At 39.8% G+C, this 17,612-nt stretch overlaps 1 pseudogene; it reads right to left on the minus strand.

Annotated features, from left to right (window-relative positions):
• The window catches only part of LOC109129500, a 59,103-nt pseudogene extending 42,579 nt beyond the window's left edge, over window positions 1–16,524 (minus strand).

A 17,612-nucleotide genomic window follows, 5' to 3' on the forward strand; every position in this document is an offset into this window, starting at 1 on the left:
TATCCTAGCTAAATGCATGATAAATATATGTTAAGCAAAGATAAAATATAGACATATCAATTCTCCCAAACTTATTCTTTGCTTACCCCAAACAAACAATCAAGAACAAAGTGTGCCAGAGAGGTGTGAAGATGGGGTCTCAGAACCTAAAACATGTTGAATAAAGTAGTTAGAATGAAGGTCCTTATTTTTAATTCTATGATGCATGGTGAGAGAACTTAATTTAAAAACTTTAGACAAGTTCTTCACAACCTAAACCGATTCCAATCTTTAATCTACACAAGCGATCCTATCAATCAATCCCTTTAACATTCATTAACGGAGAACCGTTAATCAAGCTATGCAATGTCATCAAACTCATTTGGCTAGGGTAAAAGGTTAGAGACAAAGATGGTCTCCTTCTCAAGTGGTTTTATTCTCTCGTTAAAAAGGAGTTGATCTTAAGAGAAGACTAAAGATTGAAACCAACTGATACATACAGGAGCAATACCCCTTCTACCCAAAGGTCCCCAAGAAAACTAAGCCCTAACGTTCTAACCTAGAGGTTGGTCCTATCTCTACCCTTCATCCAATACATAATCTCAAACCCATTCTCTTATTCTTTGTACTTAGTCTTAGGAGGATGTCATTTATTATCATTCTAGCGGATTGAGAAATCTTTTTTATCACTATGGTTTTCTTTCTTTTCTTCTTAAGACTCTAGTCACCTTAAGCGTTTTGCTTTCTCTTTATCTAATCTTTTCATTTTATACCCAGAACTATTAACTCTTTTTATTTTTCTCAACCCAAATCCTTTACTAGACTTATAAACCTTGAAAACACATTCCCCTCCTAAAGACTCTTTACCTTTTTGCTTTCCGTTTTACTCTTCACTTTTCTGCACAAATCCAATCCCAATATCCCAAATCGAGTTCTCATCTAGTCCTACTAGTCCGGAAAACGCAAACTAGAACTACACAAGATCCTACTCTTGTCGGCTAGAACCTACCACTTTCTAACAAACTCAACTCGGAAAAGGCATGACACTCAAGAATACAATTGCCTTGAAAGAACGGTTGGTTAAGGGTGCAGGAAACTGTTCCAAAGATGGGAATCAGCTACTTGGATTAACAAGGGTGGTAAAAAGGAGAACGATAATCCAAATATGTATATGGTATCCATGAGTTCAAATTCAATGCATAACAAGATAATTGAAAGTCATGATTAGGTTCACATAGATAGGAAATGATGTCAATTCAAAACATGCTTCAATCAAGACTAGAATGCAATTTCGAGAATTCAAAACCTGGTTCAGTCTTACATTTCAAGTTTAATCAACATGCATCAAAGAACTAATAACAATGGCCTTGATCCTATCCTATTTAACTCAGCATGCTAACAAGGTTACAATCATCATCAACCCCTATCCTAAATGCAACAGCCCTATATTAATGACACTAGACTCAATCCTAATATGCAAGTGCAAACTACATGAACACTCTGTTTTTGTGGAAATTTTCAATTTTTTTTTTCAAATTTGTTTGGCTTTTCTATGCAAATAAATGAATGGAGACTCAAACATGATATGATGCAAAAATAAGAATCACAAAAAATAACATCAGATACATCATCTCAAACCCTCCTCCAAACTTAAATTACACAGTCTCTCGTGTAAGAAAAATTTGCAGAAGGATTTGAGAATCACAACAAAAACAATGCATGAATGAAATGGTATATACAAAAGGAAGGTAGGAGTACCTCAGTAGTAGAAAAAGGAGTCGGTGCTCGTCCAAGGAGGAGTGTGATACTGACTTTGTCCCTCACCTTGTTTAGGATCCGAAGGAGGGACCTCAACTGCTTGGTCGACTTGTTGCTCAACTGCTTGCGTTTTCTGATAAACGTTCGGCTGCTCGTCGCACTGCATGTTGTCGACTCTGGACTCACTATGGTCCGATACTAACACAATAACCTTTGTAGGCTGATATCACCTTGATGCTCAATCTGCTACTCAACCGCGTGCATGCCATGATAATCACCCTGAGCTTCATTCTGCTGCTCAATCTCTTGCTCACCTTGAGCTGCTGAACGATGGGCCGACCGATGACTTGAGGAGGCTCTATCCATGGAACCTCGCGAACCTCTTCTCCTTCTCTCCCTAGACTCATGAGATGATTGTCGTGAAGGAGCGGGTGAAGGCTAACGCTCTCTTGACACATAGGAGGATTGACGTGCTGGAGAAGGGACCAAAGAGAGTGTTCTTTGGAGAGTTGGCTCAAGGCTCGCGGAGGCGCGACCCTTCTTTGGTCTGGTGTCCTCGGGAATAGACATAGGAATAACGCTAGTGGATGTCGAACATCTAAACTTATGCATGAAGTTCGTGAAACTGTTGAACGCCTTATCCCTTGCCTTGCCCCATCTCTGAAGCTTGTTGAGACGGTCCTGAGCTGCCTTGACTCCCTTGGCCATTCTAGGTTATGAGTACTCCTTGAAGTGAAACTGCTATGGGTGGTACTCATCTATGTCTTTCTCCATCAGGTCGGTTATTGCTTCTGCAACCTTTACATGTTGCTCCTCAACCTCAAAACCGTACATAGTGTCCGTGGGAGGAATGAACTCGATATTCTCACCGCTTAAGATCGTTGTCAACTCGACACAAGGAAGGAGTACTCTCGAGGGAACAGCCTCAGGATGCACAAACTTGTAGATCAGTCGCCCATGCCTCAAACCCCAATCCAAAGTGTTAAGTTTTCGCAAGTTGTTCACGTCTATCTAGCATGGTGGGGATGACTCGAAGACTAGTGGAACACCAGCAGCCTTAACAAACCATGTAACCACGCCGTCCATGCACATCACTCCTGGAGTTTGGTTACTGTTGAATCGCTAAACCCAAGTCTTGTAGATCATCATGTAGTTCAGAAGGTAGAACGAGGGAGAAATGTTGGTCGTGTCACCTTGCAGTTCCGTTCCATCCATTGCAGTGAACGAGACTCCCTTAAACGCTAGATCAATCTTCTCAAGCTCACCATTCGTGATATAGCCCTTGATCTCCTTTGCGTAAAACGCAACGGCTACTGCCTTTTGGAAGTATCACAACATAGGGCTTCACAAGTGTGTCGCCTTTCTTTTCGACGAGACAGAACGTAGTTGTGCTTCCAATCGTCGCCCAGAGTGCTGCTACTTCATTCTGATCGATCTGTGGTGCACTCCCAGTTCCGCTTGGAAAGCCGAGTACTTCCTCGATGGTCTTGCTGGTGAGAGTGTAATACTGGCCGTGAATGCGGATGTGATGTAACTTATACCTCCATCCGACATTGTGCCCGACTCATCTGCATACAAGTGGATATTCAGAGTAGAGAGGAAATGGATGGTTTCCACCCTGTATCGATGCTTGGGAGTGTTCATGTAACATCCGCGAACCAGTTTCTGTATTTTTAGAGTGAGTGTCGACCAACACCAGGGGTGTGTCAATCGACACCATTAACCCTGGGTTCGTCAGCTTTGTTTTTAATTCGCGATTTTGGTTGGTTTGGTTTGGTTTAGTTACCTAAACCGAGTATGTAAGAGGAGAAGCGACAAATTAAGGGTTTTAGAAGTTGTTTGTCGCCGTTGAGTGAGAAAAGAGAGAAAGAAGAGAGAAAACGTTTGAGAGTGTTATTGAGAGATTTTGGCTTGTTCTTGGTGGTTTTTGGCGAGATCTGTAGCTGTAGAAGAGAGAGTTGTTGTTGGGAACGAAGGAGAAGCTTCCTAAGGTGTTGGTTCCACCGTTTCTCATTCAAATCTTCCTGTAAAAGAGGTGAGTGCTTGACCATGGATGATCTAAGCCTGAGATCTCTTTTGTTTGGCTGTTCTTTGTATATTTGTGGTGTTTTGCTTGCGTGGTTTGGTTGGTTTCATGTTTCCTTAGGTTCCTAAAGCATTTGGGGGAGTTTGGGATGGATTGGAGATGATTAGGAACGGAGATTCGACGATCGGCTTTGAGCAGAACGTGTCTACGGGGTCGGTGTCGGTCGACACCAACTTGTGTGATTCTTGATTCCTGGTTTGTTGTGTTTTCTTGTTGTTTGTTAAACATTGGAATCTCAGTTGCTTGTGTGTATAACCTAGTAGATGGGAGGATGACCTCACTGAGTGTTTATAATAATACTCATGCATCTCAATATGTGTTTGTGGTGCAGGTAAAGGCAAAGTGTGATCATGGAATCAGGGCGATGAGGAGGAGGATGTTCTAGAGGCTTGAATGGTTGTGGTCTAGCTATTGTTAGGTTGCTAGTGTTGAGTTGATAGAACATTGTAGGATGTTGGAACTTGGTTATTGCATTATTGGTTTAATAGAATTGTTTTGTTATCCACTGTTGTAGATTGTTGCTAGGTTGTTAGTGGGTATGGGACCACTAGTGAATTAATATTATTATAAATAAAAAAAGGGAACGGTTGTTTGAGTTCATGATTCTCTCCAGGTGGCACCACCTAAACAGATACTGCACATCCTCAGTTATCTCGAGTTACACCATTGTCTCAGCATGGGAATATCTCGTTCCCATGAACTCCAGCTGCTGAGAATCCTCATAGTACTCCTTGAGAGTCAATCTTGCCTCAACCGCTTTTCTTCTTACTGATTTCCTGGGCACTTGTCCTGAACGCAACTGAGGTTCCTCCAACTCGTAATCACTGCCCTCATCTCTTGATTCATAAACTTGCTTCGGTCTCTTCCCACGGCTCTTACTCTAGGTTAGCGGCTTGACTGGTCCGCTTGAACCCGCTGTCTGCCATGAACCCTCAACAACTTCTTCTACCAAATTCTTCATTTCCAAAAAACACTTTGCCATGGACTTAGGCGATGAGCATTCTCCACCCACACATCCATATGCCTCTCTCATCTCACCTAAATACTCATTGCTCTTTCTACTTCTCTGAGACATGTTTAACTCAAAGCTAAGACTTAATAGGTTAGTGAATAAATGACAAGAGCAATAATCAAATTTGAAATTTAGAGTGCTAAGAGATGAATCATATGATGTTAGTCAAACCGTAACGACACGACGATACTGTGGAAAAGTTAGGGAGCGTCGGTCAAGTCGGGCAGTGCGGGGAACGGTGGGGAGGGAGACGGCGGATCGAGTCGGCTAGGTCAAGTCGATGGACGTTGGTTCAAGTGACAACGGTCGAGTGAGCACAGCGCCAGAGGTCGAGTGGAAGCAGAGGTTACCCGAGTGGGATATTTCAGAAGGGTCGAGTCACCGGTTGAGTGTTAGCAGAGTTGGGATCGCCAGATGGGTCGAGTCGCACGGTGCCGACTCGAGTGTTGGCGAACAGCAGTAATGATGGGACTTGTGTTGAGCTCTCTGATCGAGGGAGAGATGGTTGAGTGAGCTGGATGTAACTTAAATGAATCAAGCAAAATGCAACTCCATCGGTCGAGTCGGAACTGGTCGAGTGGAATGTCGGTGACTCGGATGAATCGGATCCGCCGGTTGAGTCAAAGGATCTCGACTCGAGCGAGGCTTAGCTTTTCCGGTCGAAAGCGGTGTCACGTGAATGAGAACGTGTCGGTCGAGATGCGCGTCTCTGGGGAACGAGTGGATGAATTCGGTCGATTCAACTAACTGCGGTTCGACTTGCAGCTAGGTGGGCTCTCCGGTCGAGTGGCGTCAGCGTGACTCGAGCGGGTGACTTTGTCGGACTGAACGGGTCGAAGACAAACTGCATCACTCAAGTTACAGGGAGAAAAACGAAAAAAAAATAAAGAGTGAGCGAGATGGTGATGTCGAGCAGAGAGAGTGTGAGGTGAGATGATGAGTTTGTTTGGTTGGTGGGAGTAGAGAGTGAAGGAGTTTATTAAATAAAGAAAGGGTGAAAAGTGTCGAGTATGGGGGAGAAAGAGAGAGTGTGGTAGGTGAGTGGTAGTGGGATGATGGGACACAAAAGGGAAGGTGATATGTTTGGTGAGAAGGAACAAGAGAGGATGGGAGTTGAAATGATGGGAGATTTCACGTGGGTAAGAGGAGAGGGGGTAATTTCATGGGTGGGGGAAAAATAAAGGGAGTGGGGTCGCAAACAGTGAAGATTCCTTCTCTATATTTTACTCCTCTTCACTATCCATTTTGTAAGGTTTCACTCTGTTCCCGCATAAAACCAACACACTCTGTCTGACTCTACTTTTCCTTTATTTTCTCTATATCCTCTATTTCTTCTATTGAACCCATCATACTCAGCTTGACTCTGAACTCACTCTTTTGACTGCTACTTTCACTTTTCTTTTTCTGTTGCTCATACTCCCTTCTGTAGATTCCTGAACACCAGAAAACTAAAAACAAAAATCAAAAATAAAAGGATGCTAAAAAATATTTACAGTGATACCTTTGGGACTTCCTCCCAAGTGAGTTTTTTTAAAGTCTCTAACCATTTACAGTGAATTCGCTACCATCCTTGTTCATAAGAGTAATAGCTCCGAATGACATAACTTCCTTGACTTTAAAAGGTCTGCACCACCTCGACTTAAGATTTCCAGGAAATAACTTAAGTTTGGAGTTGAAAAGCAAAATTTGATCTCCAGCCTTGAGTTTTTTGACAACTATCTTCTTATAATGAAAATTCTTGGTCCTTTCATTGTAAAATTTTAGAGCTTTCATAGGGATCAAGTCTTATCTCTTCCAACTCATGGATGTCAAGATTCATCTTAGCCTGAGCTGCATCAATATCCAAATTCAGAAGTTTGATATCCCACAGTGCTTTGTACTCAACCTCCACAGGAAGGTGACATGCTTTACCATAAACCAACTGTAATGGTGTTCTTCCTATTGACGTCTTGAATGCTGTTCTGTACGCCCAGAGAGTTTCGTCCAACTTGGAAGAACAATCTTTCTTCGAAACTCCAACTATCCTTGACAAGATACCCTTGACATGCTTATTCGAGACTTCAACATGCCCGCTGTTCTGAGGGTGATATGCAGTAGACACCTTGTGCTCTTGAAAACTTTCTTGATGAAATGACTTCCACCATCATTGATCATTGCTCTGGGTATCCCATACCTTGGAAAAATTATACTCTTGAACAATTTTAGAACGACCTTGTGATCGGTTGTATGGCAATGGCCTTGACCCACTTGGAAACGTAATCAACTACTACCAAAATATAGACATTACCATTTGATAGAGGGTTGAAAGGTCCCATGAAGTCTATACCCCAAACATCAAATATTTCTAATTCCCAGATCGGATTCTGGGGCATCTCGTTCCTCTTTGTGATGTTGCCCATCCTTTGACAAGCATCACATTTGGTGATGAAACTGTGAGCGTCGTTGAACAAAGTTGGCCACAAAAGACCTGCTTGAATAACCTTCTGAGCCATGGCAGTGCTCAAACACTCCCTGCACTTCCCCTCCTGCTATGCATCTTCTAAATAGATCATCAAAACCTCTTCTGGACAGGTATGGCTCATCCCAGAAGTAATGATTGACTTCTCTGAAAAACTTATTTATTCTGTAAGGATCCATATCCTCAAGAACCTCACCACAAATCTTTTAATTTACAAAATCCGCATACCATGGTGCAGTATCTGAAGTGATCACCATACATTTCAGTCTGAGGTTGTCAACCTCTGTGTCATGCATCTTCTCACAAACCTGGGCGAGCAGAAGTTGTTCCTCAGGCATTGAATCATCTATTAGAACAACATCTTCAATCCTCATTCTTGATAAGTGATCTGCAACTCCGTTTTCTATACCCTTCTTGTCAACTATCTCCATTTCAAACTCTTGAAGTAGCAGAATCCATCTCAACAGTCTTGGCTTTCTTCGAGTAGATGTGTCTCAGAGCAGCATGGTCGGTATACACTATAACCTTGGAACTCATAAGGTAACTCCAAAAATTCTCAAACACAAAGACAACTGCTAGAAGTTCCTTATCTGTAGGTTCATACCTTCCTTGAGTCTCATCCAACGTGCGACTTGCGTAGTAGATGACATGAAGGTTCTTGTCAATTTGCTGTCTCAGAACTGCTCTAACTGCAAAGTCTGAAGCATCACACAGAATCTCAAATGGGTGATCCCAATTCAGAGCTTGTACTATGGGTGCTGAAACCAAGGCCTCCTTGATCTTACTGAAGGCTTCTAGACATGCTGCATCAAATTCGAACTCCACCTCATTGCACAAAAACCTTGTTAATGGTCTTGTAATTTTTGAGAAACCTTTGATTAATCTTCTGTAAAACCTAGCATGTCCTAGGAAAGTTCTGATGTACTTCACTGTCTTAGGCGATTGAAGCTGAACCATGACTTCAATCTTGGCTTTGTCAACCTTGATTCCTTTCTCTGATATCTTGTGTTCAGGACAATCTCTTCTTCAACCATGAAGTGACACTTCTCCCAGTTCAGGACCACGTTTGTCTCCCAGGCAAGGAGAAGTGGAAAAACATTGCCTCCCAGGTAAGGAGTTCCAGATGTCATTGAGGGCAGTAAGAAATTAGATGAGGAGGATTTTGTTCAAAATGAAGCTCAGATGAAGGATCCAGTAGAAGTAGTCAAGCACCCAACTGAATCAGTGAAGTAGTCTGATAGTTTTCCATCGATGACATGAAACCATTTTTTCCAGCAAAAGTATAACTTTGAATTTTTTTTATCAAAATGGAAAACAAAGAGAAACGTAAGCAAATTAGACCAGTAAATGGCTTTGATTTAGCCATGTTTCTTAAAAAAAAAAATCAAGAGTATTTTCGTTTTTTATATATATAGCATATAATTGAAAATTGGCTGTTTCGAAAAATTAGAAAATAGCACTTCCCATAACTTTTGTTTTGAAATTGACATTTCTAATTAAATTCCCTTGAATTTTCCTCTGATATTCAAAAAGATTCCAGATCATACACTACTGAACATTGCAAAACAGGTATAGGAAGAACTTCAAGGGCATCCAAGTTTCCTCCCATCATCTCTACAACTCTGTTCATTGTTGGGCGGTCTGATGGCCAAGACTGAATGCACCACAAAGCCACCAACCTCATCTTATTTGCTATCTCATCTTCCTTGCTTTGATAAACCTTCAATCATCTCCCTTCTCAAGATCCTTATATACCCATTCAGTAAAGTACATTGAGCTGGCATTAGATGAAGTGTCTTCATTTGATGTTCTATTCCTTGCTCCAATTATCTCAAGAACCAACATTCCATAGCTATACACATCTGACTTATGGGAGACTCTACCGTGCACTCTTGAAAATATTTCAGGTGCAATGTACCCTATCGTTCCTCTTGTGTCCATAAGTGACAATATGCTTTCTATCCTCTCAAAGAGCTTTGCAAGGCAAAGTCTAACCCTTTCGGAGAAAGATTGTCATCTAAGAGTACATTTTGCGGTTTTATATTGAAATATACAATCTTTGTTCTACATCCATGGTGTAAGTACTCTAGACCACTAGCAACGCCTAGCACAATCCCATATATTTGATGTCTTGCTTGAGATGAACTTAGCAAGAGACCCATTTTCCATATGGGATTGATGTCTCTTCACTTGTTCGTAGCTATACTGCTTAAGTGGAATAAGTGCCTTGAGTCTTGGTTGTGGAATATGTTCCTTGAGATCCTTTTCTTCCTAATCATGTGAAATTTTTCTCTTTCGGAAAAGTTGAACAACCAATATGAAGACCAAGAATGGAAGCAGAGAAACACCTGCTATTATACCTGAAACCACAAATTTGGTTTGTTAATAGATCAAAAACAGTACTCATAACCAAGTTAAGTAATTTAAAAGAATAGGAGAATGTAGAACACCTATATTTGCTTCAGAAGAAAAGCCTGTAACAATGGTTTTTCAGTTTTACTTCAGTATAAGTTATTAAAGAAAAATTGATTAGATGATAGCGAATTAGTGATGCTTAAGAAACTTACCGGTTGGTGGATGAAGTGGCCGACATTTAACTTCTTATGGAAAGGTTTTGGTAAAGCCACAATATCTATGACAAGAATACTCATCGATTTTCAACTTCACATCAAATCCATTTCTTACATCACTTTGTTATATTTAACGTTTTCTCCTTTTTAATGAAACTCGTGGGAACGTTCACGGCAAAATGGGCTTCGCAACTAACAGGATTTTCAAGGTTGTCAGACACTGAGACCAAAACTGTAGCACGACATCCATCCCTCGGAAGGTCAGGAAGAACAGGGTAGCAACGGTAGAATGCTCTTGTAGGTTGGCAAAATCTCGATTATTTGGGAAGGCAAAGTTGCGTTGGCGAATGGGAATGGAGAGAGGCAAATCGACTGTAAAAAGTATGTTTTGTCAATTTTAAGAGTGTTGTATGTATAGTTTATACTTTATACTAAGAACATGGTACAAATGGTCTGAGATGGTTAAAGAGGTAATGTTTTTATTGTCTAGGAATCGAAGCTCCAGCAATGGATGACCACAAACTTGAGAACGATTTCCTCCCTAGAAGGCAAAACTGTAAACGCATATTTGTGGCTAAGTGTAGTTATGATTGACTTTACGTTTGTTTGAGCATAAAGTAAATAACGCACAAGCTTAGTTAACGGGGTTCGGTTTTTCCTACATCCCCGGGACCTAGTCCAGAACAAATTCACTAGAACAAGATAGCAATTACAACTGCATATGATACAAGCACTACAATGCCTATAATTCTTTTCTAGATGAATAAACCATCAAAAGATCTCTCTATCTTATTGATGGGGCGACACCACACATCTTGTGTGCATCTCTCAAAACTACCTTGAAGCGCGCAAGTCTTCATGAAGCGCCCTCTTGGTATTTATATCAATCGTCAAACCCCTAGAGTTGACAACTTTCCTATTATACAACAAATAGGAAATTGAGAACTTTCCTTTTTCTTTTTGGATAAGGAAAGTTTATCTCCATGATCTCATCTTGAATCTTCCATTCAAGATGTTCATCCAGCTCAGCAGCTGCCACTTGGCTTGTCCAAGTCGGTCTTAAGCTTATGTACTCAAACTCTTTAATTCAGCTTCTTGTACTACTTCCTGTATTAACGTCGGACGAATACAAGAACTGGTTTCAGACGTTTGATACATCCTCTGATATATCTAACCTTCTTGGCTTGTCCAAGTTGTCTCAAACATTTGTTCTCCAACTCTTCAAAGTATTCTCACAACTTGGCTTCCTGTACTACTTGACGTACTACCTCCTATACTACTTCGGAACTTCACATATGTTCTTACCCAGTATTGTCAAGTAGTGCCTCAACATCTTTGTTAGTTCTGCTCATTGTCTTCACATACACCTGGTTGTATGAGATCTTGGTTTCATTAGCAATCCTATGACATGTTCCGGACAGCTTATAAAACTCAGTCAACACATTCATCTTCAATCTCTCCCTTGGTGATTGAGTTTTATAATCCATGCACCTACTAAAACCAGTCAACACAACACCTTCAATCTCTGTCTCCCTTGGTGATTGTGTTCTATAATTCATGCATCTTTTAAAACCAGTCAGCACAACATCTTCAATCTCTCCCTTGATGGCTGCGTTTTAAATCCTAAGCACTTCATGTTGCATCATATATTAGACTCAAAAGATCGAACATCTTTATTCTCCCCCTTTTTAACTTAGTTTGATACTCAAGCATTCTTTACATAGTAGAATGCCCTCATAATTTTTGCTCTTAGCTCACACCAGACTTGACAGCCTTGACAATCTCTTCTCCCCCAGCTTGAGTGCTTAACATTCTTAAACCCATGGTTAATACTTCCAGAAAATCCTCTAACCAAAACCAAGATTTGCTTAAGACTCTTCTTCATTGCCCATCACTTCTCAGCCTTAAGTCTACTTATGTGCATGAACCATCCGATAACTTATTCATGAGACATTGAGTAGTTTAAGATAAATCCCTTTCTCATGCGCAACCTTGAATACTCTTCAAAACTTTGATATCAACATCTCAATTTGACACAAGAGTACCAGCACATCCTGTTGAAAAACTGTAACTTAACTTGAGTAACTTGCAAGGATTTTTCTTGACAATCTCCTTAGTAGTCTCCTTCTCTTTGAAGAATCTTCTTCCTAAATTACTTGCAGATAACTTGAATCATACATGCTTCTTGTTTAGAATTCCCAGTTTCTGAACAACTCAAACTGCTAGCTTTCTTTGTAGATATCTCTCACCAACTGATCAAATGATTTAACTACCAATACTGCTCGAAAAAGCTTCTTTTAACTATGTTCCTGGCTTATGAATCCTTTGCACATCTATCAAAATTTTGCTCACACATATAAAGTTTCTCTGCAAAATCTCACCTTATCTCGAGTTTGATTGATCCTCCTTTTGATGTCACTACCAGAACGTTAAATTTCCAGACAAAAACAGCATGAAGCACATCATAAAGTTTCAGCTCGATCGTATTGCTTTTAGATCTGAAAAATTAAAGTTCCCTTCTTTGATGTTGCAGTTCAGATCTTCCTTGCCTTCATTCTTCCAGGCTTATGTTAACCAAGTTTCAATTTCTTAGATTGATCTCAAGCCTCTCATATAGAGTGAATCATTACGTAGGATTTCCTTTTCCAATGGTTTTCACTCTTGGTTTTTCTTCAAGATGAACCATTTTCCTTACACTTTATCTCCACCATGACCCAAGCTTGACATCTCCTACAAGTTCCAGCATTTTAGTCTCTCCTTTAGATAATTACTAAACCGCTTCAACCATCACTCAACTCAAAATTCAGCTTGATCTGATTCTGTGTTAATTTCTGATCCAATCTCTACAATAGTCTCTAATAAAAAGACTCATATAACTATTCTGAAACACCATCATTTAACTTGATTCTAAAACTCCGATTTCAATTTCCTTCAACCATAGCCTAAATCTATGAGTGTAGAATGCCTCTGCAAAACTTCATTCCATTCCGAGTTCATTTGGACTTCCGTTTGAAGTTTCCACTGGAACTGGTCAAATATGAAACTTATGATGAACTGTGCCCGGATCAGGTTGAAGAAGCTCGGATAAAACACAAACTGACCGTCAAAATCTCAATCCCACCGTTGAAACTCAAGACAACATTACCAAAAATATTTCCACCAAGTTTCGGCTTAATCAGATTAGGTTTCATCTCGAAAACGTTTTCTCCTTTCTTTCCTAATCTGATAATTATATAGTTTGACATTGATGATGCAGTTCATATCTCTTCTTCCCTTTCTTCTCCCCCATGGATGCAGCTATCTCTTCCTCATTGGTCTCTATTTATCTCTTTATACAACCTTCGTCAGAAGGCTTGTTACTATCACAAACACCTTCTTTAATCAAACCATGATTCATAACAGTATTCTGTCTCAAGATGAGTAACACAAACAACACAATAGGATCTGCAACCCCCATCATTCCTTTTTTTGTGTGTGTAAAGTTGTTGATTCACTTGCAGGTAACTTGAAACATATATGCTTCAGACCTTTAATCAGCCCCTGACCAAAACAACCAAATATCTTTTTGTATATCTTATTCTTTTAGCTTGCAAGGACTCCATCAAGTTGTACTGAAAACCCCTTTTTTTTTTTTTTCCTCTCTTGATGCAGTCTTGATGCAGAGCATAAACGGAGTAGCAAAATACTCCAGAAAATTATGAAATTCAATACAAACATCCACACCAGTCATATGAAGCCACATGAAGAAGCATATCACGATTTTGTTTTACGATTAGCGAGTTATGATCAAAACCGTAGGACAGCTCCCAAACAAAACAGACCAGAGAGCAGGCAACTTTGAGAGCGATTTACCATCGACCCACAAGGAATCAGAAGGTGATCTTTATATCCTTGGAAAGATCTTGCTTTAAAGTTTCTAAAACATCTTTCAAAGCTAGAATCCGAGGTCTGAAGCTAATGAAACTGATCTCAGAAAGTAGCAACCCAAGAGAGAAACTCTTTTTGAAACCTGAAATGTTCTTTCTTTTCATCATTCTTCGGTTTCTTCACAAATATCAAAGATATCCCTCATCTTTCTTTTCATCTTTTGAAATTTCCTTGTTTATGCACAGTTAGCTCCACCTTCTTTTAAAAAAAAAACTCTTTTCAACCATCTCATGAGCCCTCTTGGAATCTTCAAATTCTGGCTTTCATGATAAAACTTTAAAGAACACTCATCTTCTGATCTGTGCTTAAACATAAGCCCTCATAATCTCGGTGAAACAGTTTTCCTCTTTAACTGAATTCTTTAGCCAACTTTCTTAAGAGTTTGATGCAATTTTGAACGTCATCTCTGCTGAAATCTCCGTCATGATGAATCCTAATCTGTAAGGAAAACTCTCAACTTTGACAACCAAAACAGTCAATACTTTTGATTTCATAAGCTCTTGTGCGCAACTCCTTTTTTTTTTTGTGACCAATCAGTCAATCATGATTCACAAACATACCCTCTCTAGTGACGTCTTTATCCAATACTCTTTCAAGATCAGAAATCAAACCATGCTTAGTTACTACTGTAATCCGTAATCCCCAATGAAAATTTGTCAGCTTAACCAAGTTTCGGAACAGGCCCATCACACAGCTTCGACTCGAGACCGACAAAGCTCATCTCTTCACCATCTTCGGTCACTTTGACGAGTCTTTGTCAAGCACCATCTCGGCCAAACCCCACACATGTCTTTTCTTTCTCCAATCAATTGTGTAGTCATCGATGACTAAAACTGAAATTTTGACCTCAGTATCTTGTGAATCATCCGCCAAGACTAGATTCGCCTCTTTCATCTGACATAGATACTGACCTTCCTAGTTCCTCCTTAGTTTCAAATTTGTACTCGAGAATACCACTAACTTGGCTTGAGACGACTTCCTTCGTTACCCTTCTAAAAGATCAGAAATTCAGAACTATAGAAGAACCTTCGTTTACTACGCCGCTTCTATAGAATCCAACTTTCATTCTTCTTTTCACAGTGGGCTTCTTAGAGGCCCAATTATATTATTGGACTCATCCATCCCCTAGTCAAAGTTGCCAAACCAAACCCAATATGCGGATTCTTCTTGCTTCCTCGACCGCTTCTTTTCTAGGATATGAACATCACAATTCTGAACCTTCCGATGAATTCAACAATTCTTATGCCTTCGTGCCGCTCTCGTCATAGCAAGATTTTCACGCTGACATCGTTGTTCAATTGCCCTTTCTTTTTAAACTTCACTCAAAAATTAAATACAAGCCCATGATTCATAAATCCTCCACAGGTAACGGGATCCTCTTCGTTCAAACCCCTTCTCTTGACAACACAAGAAGCTATGTATAGTAGGTGATTCTGAATCTCCGCGTAAAATTGATACGTCGTCAACTTTTTAACAAATCCCTAACACATCTTATCTCGTTTCCTCAAAGGACACAAAACATGTGAATAAGCCCGATCTCATTCTTCACTTGCCACAAATCCAGAATCACACCCGAAACAAGAACATATCTCTATCGAGCATCGCTCTGATACCAATTGTAAACGCATATTTGTGGCTAAGTGTAGTTACGATTGACTTTAAGTTTGTTTGAGCATAAAGTAAATAACGCACAAGCTTTGTTAACGGGATTCCGTTTTTCCTACATCCCCGCGACCTAGTCCAGAACAAATTCACTAGAACAAGATAGCAATTACAACTGCATATGATGCAAGCACTACTATGCCTATCATTCTTTTCTAAATGATTAAACCATCAAAAGATCTCTCCATCTTATTGATGGGGCGACACCACACATCTTGTGTGCATCTCTCAAAACTACCTTGAAGCGCGTAAGTCTTCATGAAGCGCCCTCTTGGTATTTATATCAATTGTCAAACCCCTAGAGTTGACAACTTTCCTATTATACAACAAATAGGAAATTGAGAACTTTCCTTTTTCTTTTTGGATAAGGAAAGTTTATCTCCATGATCTCATCTTGAATCTTCCATTCAAGATGTTCATCCAGCTCAGCATCTGCCACTTGGCTTGTCCAAGTCGGTCTTAAGCTTATGTACTCAAACTCTTTAATTCAGCTTCTTGTACTACTTCTTGTATTAACGTCGGACTAATACAAGAACTGGTTCAGACGTTTGATACATCCTCTAATATATCTAACCTTCTTGGCTTGTCCAAGTTGTCCCAAACATTTGTCCTCCAACTCTTCAAAGTATTCTCACAACTTGGCTTCATGTACTACTTGACGTACTACCTCTTGTACTACTTTGGAACTTCACATATGTTCTTACCGCAATATTGTCAAGTAGTGCCTCAACATCTTTGTTAGATCTGCTCATTGTCTTCACATACACCTGGTTGTATGAGATCTTGGTTTCATTAGCAATCCCATGACATGTTCCGGACAGCTTATAAAACTCAGTCAACACATTCATCTTCAGAAACCGGCGATGATGTTCCCACACTGAAACTGAGACTCGCACCACCCAAGTTTTTGTTTACTTAAAGCACAAGGAAGATGGTGAAATAAGGAGAAGAGGAAGACCAAAACTAGAAAATAAGTGGGGGGTTAGTACATGATCGGATTTGATCATTAAACAATGTGTCTAACGGTGAGAGGAGAGAGAGAGAGAGAGAGAGAGAGAGATTAGGAGCAAGTAAAAACGGTGAAGGTCGAGATGCACCCTAAGTCAAGGAAGAATAGTGACAGGTACATAGAGATTTGGAGTTCTTATTAGTTGACTTTAAAAACGGTATTTGTCAATTATTTTGTTTAAGTTTTGATTTTAGTGGAATTAAGTCTTCAGTGGTAATGTGGTTCACACTCTCAGTTGTACTAAAGATTATGACTCGCTTTTACTTCCTTGTCTAATACTTCAGTAATGAAATTAACTCCAAAAATATGATATGCTACAAAAGATTATATAGTAACCCTAACATTTTGAGACTCATGTCTCTGACTCCAACTCCAGTGATGTGCACCGTCAAATTATTGTCTTTGACGTGAGATTCGGGTGCATTACCTCCAAACAAGTACTTAAAGTTGTCAAAAAAAAAAAAACTTCTCTTGATATTATCAAATGTAAGTTGCTTACTTTACCGGTTTGGAATGAGGAAACCGGAGAAGATCATTCCAGAGATTTACGAACAAGGGACATGCAGATTCCGACAATGTGATAATTTGGAATAATAATCATATGACTAATCATACAGCGTACGTAACTCCAAAGAAATTATACAGGTAGTGTTTGTTCTTTCTCTGTTTTTGTTATGTATTAGTAAAATAATCTCATTCTCATTAATTAGATAAAATGTATAATTGGGGGTTTATATACATTTGACCAGGCCTAAACCAAAGCCTCTAAACTAGCTAATCCTAAACTATACAGACTCCAATTAAACCATAATAATATGAACTATATACAATGAGAATCATATACTATATATGTTGAGAAGACCCATCTTGCTTATCAAGTGCTGAAAAGGAACAGGATGAAGAGCCTTGGTGAAAGGATCAGCCAGCTGCAAATGTGTATTAACATGAAGAAGTTTAAACAAACCTGCACCTAACCGTTCACGAACACTATGACAGTCGGATTCGATGTGCTTCGTGCGCTCGTGAAAAACAGAGTTATTGGCAATGTGAATGGCAGCCGTATAGTCACAAAACAAAAGAGTCGGCTTAGATAACGGAATCTGGAGTTCGTTGAAAAACTTGGTGAGCCAGACCAATTCATCAGTAATCAA

The sequence above is a fragment of the Camelina sativa genome, chromosome 16, assembly GCF_000633955.1.
Source record: "Camelina sativa cultivar DH55 chromosome 16, Cs, whole genome shotgun sequence".
NCBI lineage: Eukaryota > Viridiplantae > Streptophyta > Magnoliopsida > Brassicales > Brassicaceae > Camelina > Camelina sativa.